We start from the raw sequence: 14,803 nt of genomic DNA, 5'->3' as shown, positions 1-14,803 counted from the left end.
ACACACACACACAAAATAATACTGATAAATATATACATATCAAATCAACATAATAGTGATCTCTGAATTACTTGGATAATTGATAACACTGTGGTTGGGTAATAGCAGCATCCAAGAAACTGTCAATACATGTAATTTTACATCATTGCCAAACAACTGAATATCCCTGCTTAAAATATTCTGCTATATCATTGATGCACAAATTAAGGAGTATACTGGTCCTTGTACAGAGCCATGGGGAATTCCACTAATCAACTTCGTTTGCCTGTTTCCACTCCACTATACACCAACCTGTGATGTCTGTCTATCAGCCACCCCTCCCCTATTCATGCCACCAGTCTCATTGCCATCCTCATTTGTTTCAACTTATATAACAGCTTTTCATGTGGTATTCTGTTAAATGCAAAGGCATTTAACAGAATAAGTCCAGGAGTATCACAGTATAGCCATTTTCTTTATCCAATTTTGATGTCACCTTATTATAAAATGTGAATAAATTACTAAGCTGGGACCTACCCCAGACTTAAGATTTATTGTGTTATGAGTTGCACAGGAGAGATATGTTTTGGAAAAAAACAAAACAAAAAAAAAACATACCTACAGTTTTGGAGGTTAAGGATGTTATGGATATGATGTCATACCAGGCTAAGCTAGATGTGAAATTCACGTTAAGAAGAGAAAATGACTTAATTGGTATTCAAAATATCATCAAAAGTAAGATCTTTCTTCTATGAAATAAGATAGGACTGTGTTTTGACAGCACAGAAATTCACTAGTTCACTTCCACTTAAGAATGGCGAGGAAATCAGTAATGTTTAATGCATTAATTATGGAAAATCTTAAAGCTTGAATCATTTAAGTGCTGCAAGGTTTTTCAAATGAAGAAAAGGAATGCAGAGAGTATAGTAAATCATCACAAGCAAAACTATGGACAGGATTTGAGATTAGAGAAAGATCATTGATGTATAAGAACATGAATGAAGATACCAAATCTGAGGTAATCCGGCATTTATAAAGAAATCTGATAAACGGAAGCCATCCATCATGACATTCAATGAATGGCCAAAAAAGAAGCTGGCAATCTAATTACAAATGTCACATAAGATGACAGCTGGGTAAGAAGGCCTTAATACCAAACACTATTAAATATCTTTGAAATATTACAAGTGTCCATGCGAGTTTCTCCAAATCTTTTAACAGGCTGTGTCCAAAGGTGGGTAAGGTTACTGAGGAAGTCTGCTGTACAACAGGTGTGGCAAAAATTCAAACTAGTGATTATTAACTGATGTGGCTCCAAGGCAGTGAAGAAGCTCACAGCTGATGATCATCACTTTTGAGAGTACTGTGGTGTAGACAACGGGACAATATTTGATGAGTGGCTTTTATCTCCTTTATTCTAAGGTCAGCTGGATAAAGGCTTACTTCCATGCTTTGATTAGATGCCAGACAAAATAAAAAAAGATGGTACAACATGGCAGAATTTCATGCCGGCTAGGGGTGGGGTGTCTCCTGGTTAAACAAGGCCCCCGTTGTTTCACCAGGGAACCAGGGCAAACAGCAAAAAGTCAGCTACTGGAACAAATTCTAAAATCCACCCCAACTCAACATCACCAGAGTTCAAGATCAGTACTATCAAATTAAGAAACCTGAATGGTAAAGAATGGAGCTACCTGAGGAATTGGATAAGTAGCAGATCGATATAGTAGGGATGACTGAAACAAAAAAGGCAAAAACTGGTGAGATCTTTCTGAGCAATAAATACAAAATGTATTTTGTATTTATTGCTCAGAAATAAATACAAAATACATGTATTTGATTGTCATGCCTGGCAATGACAATCAAAGAAAAGAAGGAGTAGCCATAGTATTCAACACTAAATACGAGGCTAATCTTCTTGAATGGCAGGCAGTCTCAAGTAGAGTGATACGGGCAAATATGAGAATGGGGAACTGGACAATGAGCCTTATTTGTGCCTATGGTCCCACAGAAGGTTATACTAAGGTAGAAATTGAGGAATTTTTTTGAGGCTTTAGAGAAAGCAACTAACACTACGAAAAAGGAAAATTTGGTCATTGTTGGGGATCTAAACAGCAGAGTAGGAAGTGATTGTCAGACATACAAAAATATATTAGAAAAATTTGGATAAAGAGCAAAGGTAATAATAATAATAATAATAATAATATTATTATTATTATAAGAGCAAAGCTAATAATACGCTAACCACTCAGACAGCCTCGCTGTCCGAGTGGTTAGCATATTTGCTCTCCAGCAAAAGGGCTGCAGGTTCAAATCCAGCCGTAGGCAGGGATGTTTGTAATTCTCTGTGGAAATAGTAGTGGTGGTGATCGTCAGTAGATGCCATTGGTGTAGTTGCAGTCAGTTGGTGGACTGAGTGGTGGAGACAGAGTTGTAAAGCATGTGCCCTCCATCGATGAGTCCTTGGACTCCCTGGAAGTGTCGAAAAATAATAATAATGGCAAATACCTGTTGGATTTCTGCTCAGGACACGGACTGGTTATTACTAACACCATGTTCCAACATAAAAATGTGCACAAATTCACATGGAGAGAAGAGGCAAAGAATACGAAAAGTCTCATTGCCTATATTATTGTTGATAGTGATGTTTTCTCCCTGGTGCAGGACACCAGAGTGTACAGAGAATTTGAAATTGGAAGTGATCATCATTTAGTCTTGAGCAGCATAAAATTGAATTTCATGTTGAAAATAAGAACATGTAAGAAAGTTTTAAAGCAAATAAAAGTAGAGCACCTCTCAGATATGACCTGCAGACTAAAATACACAAACATGATTGAAGGAAAAAATGAAAGAGTTTCAGAACAGGAACCAAACCTTGGAGATTCAGTCGTAAAGCCCTGAAGAAAACACTGATTGATTCAAGCCAGAGAGGCATGTGGTGAAGTTGTCTGTAAGGATAGAAAAATTAGAACTCCATGGTGGACACAAGAAGTTAAACAGGCAGTGAAAGAAAAGAAGTAAGCATATCAAAAGTTTCTGGCAAAAAAGGCAGGTTGTGCTCTTAAAAAATATAGAGACAAATGTAAGTAAGCTAAACACTGTGTAAAACTAGCCAAACAAAAATCATCACAGAACTTTGGTAAAAACATAGAAAATAAATATCAAGAAGGTGGCAAGATATTCTGGAGGAAAGAGTGCTATAAAAGGAATTAGAGATGATAAAGATGACACATGAAAACAGGAGAAAAAAAAAAGATATTCTTGAAGTATGGAGTAATTACTTTGAAAAATTGCTAAAAAAAACAGGCAGTGATGACTGCACAGTGGTAAAAACACTGACCAGGGATGCAGTCAGGAATACATATCCATACTTGAAGTAGAAAAAGTAATCAGAAGCCTGAAATGTGGAAAAGCAGCAGGATTAGATGATATTCAACCAGAAATGCTCAAGTATGGAGGTATAAAAGTTTTACAGTGGCTTCACTGCATAGTTCAGAAGGTCTGGACAGAGGAACGAATTCCAGATGATTGGAGTAGAGCTCTCATAGTCACCCATATATAAAAAGGAAAATAAAACTGAATTATAGAGGTATTTCTCTACTGAGTGTTCCTGGTAAGATATATGCAAGCATACTTGAGAAACGGTTGAGAAGAATTGTGGAAGAGAAGCTTAGGGAAGAACAAGCTGGATTCACGCCAAATAGAGGCAGTCAGGATCAGATCTTCACTTTACGACAGATAGTTGAGAAAACATGGGAATATAACAAAGATCTGTATTTAAGTTTTGTAGATTTGGAAAAGACATATGACAAGGTGCCAAAAGAGAAGCTATTCGAAACGCTACAGTTATATGGTGTCAATGGGGCATTATATCAAGCAATACTTAGTCTTTATTTGAGTTTTAAGTCAACAGTTAGAACTGAAGGAAGTACATTATCCCCTCTCTTATTCATCATCTATGTGGATCACATTATGAAGGAAAGTGGTATCAAACCTGATATCAAAATTGGAGATGTTAATGTCAGCTCTTTGCTTTATGCAGATGATGAATACTTCTATATAAAATTTATTGATGTTGAAAGTTTATTTTTCACTTGGTTAGAGTATAATAAATTTAGTTTAATCCTTTATCCAAGTGTGAGCAAACAAAGTTTGCGCCTGAAAGTATCTTCAGGACTGGGTTAAGGTGGTACAACATACAACACCAGGGCAACTCGTTGCAAAGGTGGAGCAAGCTACCAACACTCCTATCTCAGTATCTCCTATAATGCAAAACACATCTCTTTGCGGATATGTCTAATGTTATAAGGTTTGTACCACCTTAACCCAGTCCTGAAGATACTTTCAGGCGCAAACTTTGTTTGCTCACACTTGGATAAAGGATTAAACTAAATTTATTATACTCTAATCAAGTGAAAAATAAACTTTCAACATCTTTCTCTAAATCCAGAGTCATTTATTAAAAAAGGGTGGCACACCAATTGGCAACTCCTATAGGTAGAGATGACCTGCTAATGCTTCTGCCTGATATCTCCACTTGGGCCTGGCTCCCACTGAAGAGACCTCACTAAAGGGCGAAACTAGTCTGGGTAGTGGCCCTTCCCTTAATGCATAACATTAGACATATCCGCAAGGAGATGTGTTTTGCATTATAGGAGATACTGAGATAGGAGTGTTGGTAGCTTGCTCCACCTATGCAACGAGTTGCCCTGGTGTTGTACCACCTTAACCCAGTCCTGAAGATACTTTCAGGCGCAAACTTTGTTTGCTCACACTTGGATAAAGGATTAAACTAAATATATTATATATAAAATTTAGAAGTTCTATATAGAACTTCTAAATGAATCTGCTGCAAGTCTGCAAGATTCCCTGCCTAAATTGAATAACTGCTGTAATAGATATGGTATGAAGGTCAGCAATAACAAGACAAAAACAATGAAAATAGGCAGAAACATTGAAAATATCAAATGCATTGTGAATGGAAAAACTATAGAACAAGTAAAACATTTCAGCAACTTAGACTCAATTTTTGGTAAATTAAATATGGAAATAGATAACAGAATCAACAAAGCTGGTATGGTAGGAAGTCAACTGAATAAATTTATAAGAGAGGAATAAGAGAAAGAAATTAGTTAAAACACTAAATTAGCTGTATACTACACAGTGTTCAAGCCAATTTTAACTTATGGATCTGAGAGCTGGGTTAGAAATAAAACACTTGACCAAAGACTAGAGATGGCAGATATGAGAGTCCTGAGAAAGATTAGGGGGTGTAAACAGATGGCATCAATGGCAATATCATATTAAAAACGAGGATATTAGGAAAGGACCTGGATGCTAACAATGTCATCATTGTTAGCATCCAGGAAAGTGTTAGCAGGGCTAATCTCAGGTAGTACGGTCATTTAAACAGAATGGGCAAGGAAAGATTAGCAAAACAAGTGTTCTCTGCCAGGTTGGCAGGAAAACGACCCAGAGGAAGACCAAGATATAGGTGGATTGATACAATAAAAAGTGCCTTAGGAGATAGAAATATAAGATCTGATAATGTTGGAGTCTTGACAGGTAACAGACTGATTTGGAGGAAAATTGTAGATAGGAAGTTAGTAATGATGTAATTTTTCATGTAGTACTATCATATCCTGCACACCCCCCCCTTTGAGGGTATATATATCAGGAATTTGATGATGATGAGATGACATATATAATGCTTGCATAGTTAACAGTGGATGAGTGTCAATTAATTCTGGAGTACAAGACTACTGAGGATTTTATTGATGCCCTTCTGATAAAATATCAGAGGAAGTATGCTATAAGCAGACTGTGCTATAATAGGAATCTGAATGAGAATGAGGTATGTCTTATATTTCAATGATGTTAACTATGACACTATCATAGTATAAGAAGTGAAAATAAGGAAGGGCTAAAAGTATGCCAAACAGCCTTAAAGGGAACAGAAGGGTTGACTGCTATTTGAGCAAGAGGAACTTTTTTTTTTTCTCCTCTTATGAAGTGTGTATTGGATTTGTTGATTTTCTTATACTGTTTTGGGTTGAAAGTGAGTGAGAAACTGGGGTTTGTAACTTCAGCTATGGAATATATGAGGAATTTTATCCTGGATTACTTTGGTACATTTTTAGAAAACAGGGCTTGTACAGAAGTCAGAAAGGGGGAGGCAGTGGAATTGGAAATGAAGTTATCTGGCTAAAGCAGGTGTTTGAATCAGGAGACCAGAAAAAGTAATAAGACCATGGAAATATGAAAAATAGTCATAGAAATCCCAGAGGTTCATCCTAATTAGCAGCACTGCAGTTACACAGAGTATGAAGCTGGGATAAGATTGATCAGTAGGAAAGGAAATATGGATAAGGTTATAGTCAGAGTTACATATACATTTGGAGGGAGAAGAGCTGGCTAAGGTTTAAGAAAGTTCAGGGTATTGAGAGATTACTAGGATTATCTCTCAATACTTCTCCCAAAGCTTTTTAAAACTTGGTTGCAAGGTGAACAATTCGTGTTGGATCATGACTGATAGCCCACCTTGATCTGAGTTAAAGAAAGGAACATTAAGAGTTTTCAAGGAAGATAATCTCACAATTTGGGTAACATACATATAAGATAAAAAAAAAAAAAATATATATATAAAAAAAAGAGAATATCATGTGAAAACTATCGGCCATCATCACAGGGACTCAGATTGTGGATTATAACTAGTTGGGCACTATAGTATACCCAAACATAAAGCACTAGTAAGCGTCATTGTTTCTTGGTGATATAATGGCTTTTTAGGTTGGTAAATGCTAAACTCTTAGTGATCTCATCTGCCACGATGATGAAACACAAGGTTGCATCTACAAAAATCCAAATGGGAGATAGAGCTGCAAAGACCAATTTATTCTGTCCCATCATGAAATTTCTCAAATTTAACTTTATTTATTTTTATCAGAACAGCAAGTTCTGACAACTGAAGAGTCGGATAATTGAGGTGCAATTACATGATGCTTTACCAAAAGTCAGTTGAGATGCCAAGGTCAGCCGAATAAAGGATCATTGTTTTGAAGGTTGGATAAACAGTAGATTACTATACAGGGTGGTTCAAAATTCCATGTACAAACTTTGAGGGGAGGTAGGGAACATCAAAATCAACTATATTCACATAGGAAAGCATGACTGGAAACGCCACCCGAAAGTGATAGATGGCGCTGTTGACCAGTGCTCCAGGTGAGCAATTGGAGCTCCCTCATTCAAGCTTTTGACGTCATACAAAGAACATATGTCGTTTTATGAATGCTGAGATGGCAGACATGCACCTCGTTTATGGGTTAGCTGATGGTAACGGACAAGCCACTGTACGAATGTATCGCGAAAGGTACCCAAACAGACGTGTACTGTATCATCAAATTTTTGCGCATTTGCATCAGAATTTGTGCGACTATGGATCATTCAGGGATCGCAAGCATGATGGTGGGAGACCACGATTGACACAAAATCCCGCCATGGAAGAGAAGGTGTTGCATGCGATGGACAATAATCCAGAGACAAGCACATGTGCCATTGCCTCTGCTATAGGAGTATCTTGATCCAGTGTATTGCACGTTTTGCACTCTGAGTCCTTACATCCATTTCATCTGCAATGGGTCCAGTTACTAATGGCCGAAGATTATCCTGGATGTGTGGAATTTGCACAGTGGTTTCTGCAGAAAAGTGCCATAGACCCAGCCAACTTGTGTTTTGTTCACGGATGAAGATTCATTTACTCACACGCTGTGCGATCACATGCTGCACAACAACGCTTCGCCACTAATGTATGGGCAGGTATTGTCACTAACTGTGTAGTCGGCCCATACCTGTTGCAAGAAGTAACAGGAAGATCCTTCTTCCAGAAAGCTCTGATACTTCTGTATCGGATCTTTCTGGAAGAAGTTCTGCTGGATTTACTGAACAATGTTCCAATGACTGTGCGTTGGCAGATGTAGTTCCAACATGATGGGCTCCAGCCCATTTTGGCATTTCTGTGCGTCAGTATTTAGACAGGTCCTTTGGGGCTCGATGCATTGGGCATGGTTTCTTTCTGTAGGGGACCCTTAAAGCCATGGTGTACGAAATGCCTGTTGCGTCTAACATGGACCTCGTGGCAAGAATCGGCATCGACACTGCTAATATCCGGGAAACTCCAGGTATTTTCAAAAATGTACGGCAATCAATGCGTCGTCGGCATCAGGCATGCATCACTGCTGATGGTCGTAACTTTGAGCACATGATGTGAAACTATATTATGTATCCAACTACTATTGAACTGTTCATTCACGCCTAATAAAGTTTTTTACACTAATTACTGCCTTGTGTTATTTCTGTATCTTTGTGTCTCTGTTAGTATCTTCCAGTGTTGTTTCCGGTCATGCTTTCCTACGTGAATATGGTTGATTTTGATGTTCTTTACCTCCCCTCAAAGTTTGTACGGAATTTTGAACCACCCTGTATATATATATGTGTACACACACACACACACACACACACACACACACACACACACACACACACTTTTATATGCTGCTAAATCTATCTAAAAAACAGTCATTCCATTATTATTTTATATGGTTGATGATATAGCCAATGTAATTTCTATCAAAACAGTATAAATGAATAATTTACCTTTGTAATCGGTTGCCTTAAGAAATTACAGTATAACAATGCTGTTTTTATTTGAAATTTTGCTTCACACTACTTAATCACAAACTATAATTCTGTAATACTTATTTTTTTATATTTTAGGGATTATATGAATGTTTCCATTTATACTATTCAGTCAGAAAATCCCACAATATTTATGAAGGCTCTATCTTATTAGCCAATGAAACAAAAGCAAAACTTCTGGATGACCATGCCCACACATGCAACTCTGCTCCAGAAATTTCCAAAATGCCAATGGCATTTTTATCATATAAAAATAAAATCATTCGATACAATTTTTTGTTTTAAGTTATGATACAACAAACTTCAACAATGCTGAGGGTATACTGGGTGATAGAAGCCCAATTTTAAATTTATATTTAGTGAGATAGTGTGCATTTAAATAGAAGGTAGATGTCATAACGTTTATCTTTTTACAATGCAATGCAATCATCACATTGTAAAAAGACATGCATTTGATGTATAATTTTGATTCTTGTTTTGTTTTTACTACCTGGGGCAAGTGCTTACCCCCCCCACAATCCATCTATGATGAAACATTTTATATAATGCAACAATTAAAGGATATCACAGAATGAAATATATCATAGATAGATAATTTCTATTTGCATAATAATATGAGTAGTTTTCAGTTCAAAAATAAAAAAAAATAGAAAGTCATATTATTATAGTTTTTGTATCTGCCTATGAAGATTCCAGCAAGAAAACAAAACAAGAAAACAAAGTAGCAAGATAGAATATAACAGCATAAAAATTTTAAGAAGGATTTAAATAAATCACATTATCAAGTCACCACTAAACTAATAATAATAATTTTTTTTTTTAAATTTCAGAATGTTAGACAATCGTTATGTCACAAAAAAAAAACTAAAATTATTAATCATATCACTTAAGCCAGTTAGTTCTATCCTGTATATAAAGGGCTGCAGTAAGAAAGCAATACTTGCACAAAATAATATGGGGGAGGGGGGGAAGGAATATATATATATATATATATATATATAAATTCTAGATTCCAGACAGGGAATTAACTATAATTAAGGAAAGAAAGGTAAAATAATGAATGAATTGTATGTATGGACTTTTTATTCATTTATGTGCAATCCACCACTCATGAAAGGTTAATCCTACAATGGTTTAAGAAGGGTTGGATACTTTTAAAACCCTGCTCTAGAGACAATATATGACACTTAATTAAGCCATTTTGGGTCTCTGATAAGCAGGGCAGAGCTCTCACAGTGTATGTGTGTGTGTGACAAAATTCATTTTCCACAAAGACACTCATAAACATCCACTGTCACAGTGGAATTGGAAATGTCACTTGGCCAGCCAGGCAGGCAATAGCAAGGTACCACACATCAATTTTCAATACACAGGTAACTTTTGTTATATGTGTTGGAGTTGCATATATTCGAAAATGCATAAAATGGAATGCTTATAACATGGGATAATAGAGTTGCATTCCTAAGTGAGCAAAGTTTCCAATCTTTCAAGATTAATTTAATCAGAAATGTACCTATTTTTCATATATATTAAGGCATAAGAATAGTAAATAAAATATTCAGTACATATAAAGCAAATAACTATCAAGGTAGTTCTTTATTTTTGCAATTAATACATCACAACCACATTTTTTTCTGGCATGACGGAGGCTGAAGGCTTCTACTATCTTTGCTTTGAGGAGAAATTGATCAAATTCTTTAGTGGTAATAAGATCATCTACAGTTGTAGCCTTGCTAGTCATGTTGAGATTGTGGAATGTATAGTGACTATTACAGCAGTTGAACCACCTATTACCTGCAGCAAAAAGTGTCGGTTACTTTTCAACTTTCACGAGATCATACAAATTTTTTTGCCTTCTTTCATATGATTGCCTCAAAAAAAGGCTGGTTCTAATGCTCAAGCCATCTAGTCAGCATCCTTTCCATTTTCTCAACTGATTGATATTGAGATTTCATTACTAATTGTGGATGATTGAGCACTTTTGCAAATTGTATCAGCCATTATCACTGTAGAATCACTGAGTGCTGTGGTCCTTTGAATGTCAAAGCTAAGCATGCTTCTATCAAACCAATTCAGAACTTCCAACTTCTCCTCTAAAGAATGGCATATCCTAGGCCTTTTCTTTACTTGATCTTTATTCACATCCTTCTTTTAGCTTTTAGTTTCCTTTGTTTTTCTCTTGCCAGACATTTTGCTCAAAGGGTGCAGGAGTTATTTACTGATAACACATAGACCAATAAGGCAACAGGGACAAAAATGGACACAGCCACTGGAATAAGAAACATAGTGCATGCATGGAAGCTTCCACACCTTGTAGAGGAAACAGGGAGTCTTTATTATTAAAAAAGCATGTACTAACCACAGTAACGACTATTTAATTCGTAAATATTTCATCCCAAGTATCTTGGGACATCATCAGTACAGTAGTTCAAACAATACTAGGAATAACATACAGTTAGGGTGCATGATTACAATGGAATCTCAATATGCGTGCAGTAACGTGTTATAGAAGTAAATTAAATATAACTGAAAAAAAGAATATAACAAAGATCTGTATTTAAGTTTTGTTGATTTGGAAAAGGCATATGACAAGGTGCCAAGAGAGAAGCTATTCAATACGCTGCAGTTATATGGTGTCAATGGGGCATTATATCAAGCAATACTTAGTCTTTATTTGAGTTGTGAGTCAGCAGTTAGAATTGAAGGAAGTACAGGAAGATGGTTTAATGTTAAATCTGGTGTGAGACAAGGATGTACATTATCCCCTCTGTTATTCATTATCTATATGGATCACATTATGAAGGAATGTGGTATTAAACCTGATATCAAAATTGGAGATGTTAATGTCAGCTCTTTGCTTTATGCGGATGATGTTATACTTCTAAATAAATCCGCTACAAGTCTGCAAGATTCTCTGACTAAATTGAATAGCTGTTGTAATAGATATGGTATGAAGGTCAGCAATAAAAAGACAAAGACAATGAAAATAGGCAGAATCATTGAAAATGTCAACTGTGTTGTGAATGGAGAACCTCTGGAACAAGTAAAACATTTCAGCTACTTAGGCACAATTTTTACTGAAGATGGTAAACTAAATATAGAAATAGACAACAGAATCAGCAAAGCTGGTATGGTGGGAAGTCAATTGAATAAATTCATATGGAATAAGAAAGAAATTAGTCGGAACACTAAATTAGCTGTATACAAGACTGTGTTCAAACCAATTTTAACTTATGGATCTGAGAGCTGGGTCAGAAGTAAAACACTTGACCAAAGACTAGAGACCGCAGATATGAGAGTCCTGAGAAAGATTAGAGGCGTGAACAGATGGCATCAATGGCAATATCATATTAAAAATGAGGATATTAGGAAAGAACTTGACATTGTCAGCATCCAGGAATGCGTTAGCAGAGCTAATCTCAGATGGTATGGTCACTTAAATAGAATGGGAGAGGAAAGATTAGCAAAACAAGTGTTCTCTGCCAGGTTGGCAGGAAAACGACCCAGAGGAAGACCAAGATATAGGTGGATTGATACGATACAAAGTGCCTTAGACGATAGAAATATAAGATCTGATAATGTTGGAGTCTTGACAAGTAACAGACTGATTTGGAGGAAAATTGTAGATAGGAAGTTAGTAATGATGTAATTTTTTCATGTAGTACTGTCATATCCTGTACACCCCTTGAGGGTACATGGCAGGAATTTGATGATGATGATGATGATGAAAAAAAAAAAAAAAAAAAAAAAAAAAATATATATATATATATATATATAAAGATTATTTTACACAAACTTATTTTAAACAAAATTATTTTTCAAACTGCAGAAATCTGGTCTCTCTCAACACGGAGTTGAAAATCCAAGCCATAGGATCCATTGGGAGAAGTCGAAACTTTTACACAGATCTTTATATAAATATGAATGTTTATATAAAGAAAGTGCTGAAGCCCTACTACACAGACCAAATTTAAACCGCAATGATGTTCTTACTATTCCTAAAGTATGGGAAATTGTCATAGAAAATTACGAAATTGTGTAAAATAATCTTTTTATATATATATTTTATTTTTTATTTTTTGGTTATATTTAATTTACTTCTATAACACGTTACTGCAAACATATTGAGATTCCATTGCAATCATGCACCCTAACTGTATGTTATTCCTAGTATTGTTTGAACTACTGTATTGATGATGTCCCAAGATACTTGGGATGAAACATTTACGAATTAAACAGTCATTACTGTGGTTAGTATGTGTATTTTTTGGTGATGAATTCACCACAGGTTTCGTTATATAAAAAAAAAAAAAAATATATTATATATATATATATATATATAAAAAGCGAGTCCTTATGTACCATAATAAAAAAAAAAAAACTGTAGATAATGAAATTGCATATAACGAGTTACCTGTATCTAAATTCTAGCTTATTATATTAAAGCTCTTCTGATTTATAGAATTATGATTATTACTGTACTAATTGTAAGAATTGATTACGTTGAATGTGTGGACAGACTTATGTGTTCGTTGAACATGTTGTTTATTATTTTAACAGTATAATAGAACACAGAAACTAAGTAAATAATTAATTTATTAACTTGATGCTGATATTTCGGTGGTATTATAACCAGCATCTTCAGAGCACAAAAACACTGTTTGTCACAATACGCGAGACTAAAACAACATGGTGTACTTAAACAAAATTGTAGCAGCAACACAAAGACTAAAGTCCTGATTTTGGCGCCCTCTATCTGAAAAAAAAAAAAAAAAAAAAACTATCATATGTTACTAGAGTCCTAGAAAAGTGCTAGTTTTTTTTTAATATGACTGTCTCCCAGATCTTCGGCAAGTTAATACAGCCATATTTGTTGAGATTTGGAGTGTGTTTTAGGGCTTCTGTCGCCTCTAAGAACAATCTCTTTGATTTATACGGGTTTCTGTGTAGTACTTTTGTGTTTTTCCAGTTGATCCTGTGTGCAGGGGTATCCAGAGCATGGTCTGCTAGGCCCGACTTCCCATAATGATAATTCCGGACATATCGTTTATGTTCGCTGATGCGGATATTCACAGTTCTTCCTGTTTGACCGTAGTAGGCTTGATTGCATGAGCAGGGTACTTGGTAGACTCCTGGATGTGATAAAGGAGGAATGCTATCCTTGGGTGAGCGGATGAGGGTGGCTAATTTGCTACATGGTCTGAATGTAGTGCGTAGCTTATGTTTATTGAGAATTCTTGAATAAACATAAACTACGCACTACATTCAGACCATGTAGCAAATTAGCCACCCTCATCCGCTCACCCAAGGACAGTATTCCTCCTTTATCACATCCAGGAGTCTACCAAGTACCCTGCTCATGCAATCAAGCCTACTACGGTCAAACAGGAAGAACTGTGAATATCCGCATCAGCGAACATAAACGATATGTCCGGAATTATCATTATGGGAAGTCGGGCCTAGCAGACCATGCTCTGGATACCCCTGCACACAGGATCAACTGGAAAAACACAAAAGTACTACACAGAAACCCGTATAAATCAAAGAGATTGTTCTTAGAGGCGACAGAAGCCCTAAAACACATTCCAAATCTCAACAAATATGGCTGTATTAACTTGCCGAAGATCTGGGAGACAGTCATATTAAGAAAAAACTAGCACTTTTCTAGGACTCTAGTAACATATGATAGTTTTTTTTGTTTTTTTTTTCAGATAGAGGGCGCCAAAATCAGGACTTTAGTCTTTGTGTTGCTGCTACAATTTTGTTTAAGTACACCATGTTGTTTTAGTCTCGCGTATTGTGACAAACAGTGTTTTTGTGCTCTGAAGATGCTGGTTATAATACCAGCGAAATATCAGCATCAAGTTAATAAATTAATTATTTACTTAGTTTCTGTGTTCTATTATACCATTAAAATAATAAACAACATGATTACGTTGAATTCAAAATAAGTCTAACATGGAATTACTTAACATTCAACTTTATTTTTTAACAATAACAGTGAAAATACCATTTAAGAGAGAATTCAGAAATCACTAATTATAACTAATTTTCACAAGAAAATTTTATCAATAAATGCAAGTGAAAAATAATTATACTAAATTTATTTTTGAAAATCATATAAACAAAACTC

The 14,803-nt window shown here is 35.6% G+C and overlaps 1 protein-coding gene across 3 annotated transcripts in view; it reads right to left on the bottom strand.

The window, feature by feature from the left end:
• The window catches only part of Patronin (calmodulin-regulated spectrin-associated protein patronin), a 358,788-nt gene that overhangs the window by 137,148 nt on the left and 206,837 nt on the right, over positions 1–14,803 (bottom strand). The window lies entirely within an intron of this gene.

Source organism: Typopeltis vanoorti, chromosome 17 (assembly GCF_054136105.1).
Source record: "Typopeltis vanoorti isolate ZY-2024b chromosome 17, IOZ_Tvanoo_1.0, whole genome shotgun sequence".
In the NCBI taxonomy this organism is placed as follows: domain Eukaryota; kingdom Metazoa; phylum Arthropoda; class Arachnida; order Uropygi; family Thelyphonidae; genus Typopeltis; species Typopeltis vanoorti.
Note: the sequence above shows the minus strand (reverse complement) of the source record. Positions and strands in the feature narration are given on the sequence as shown.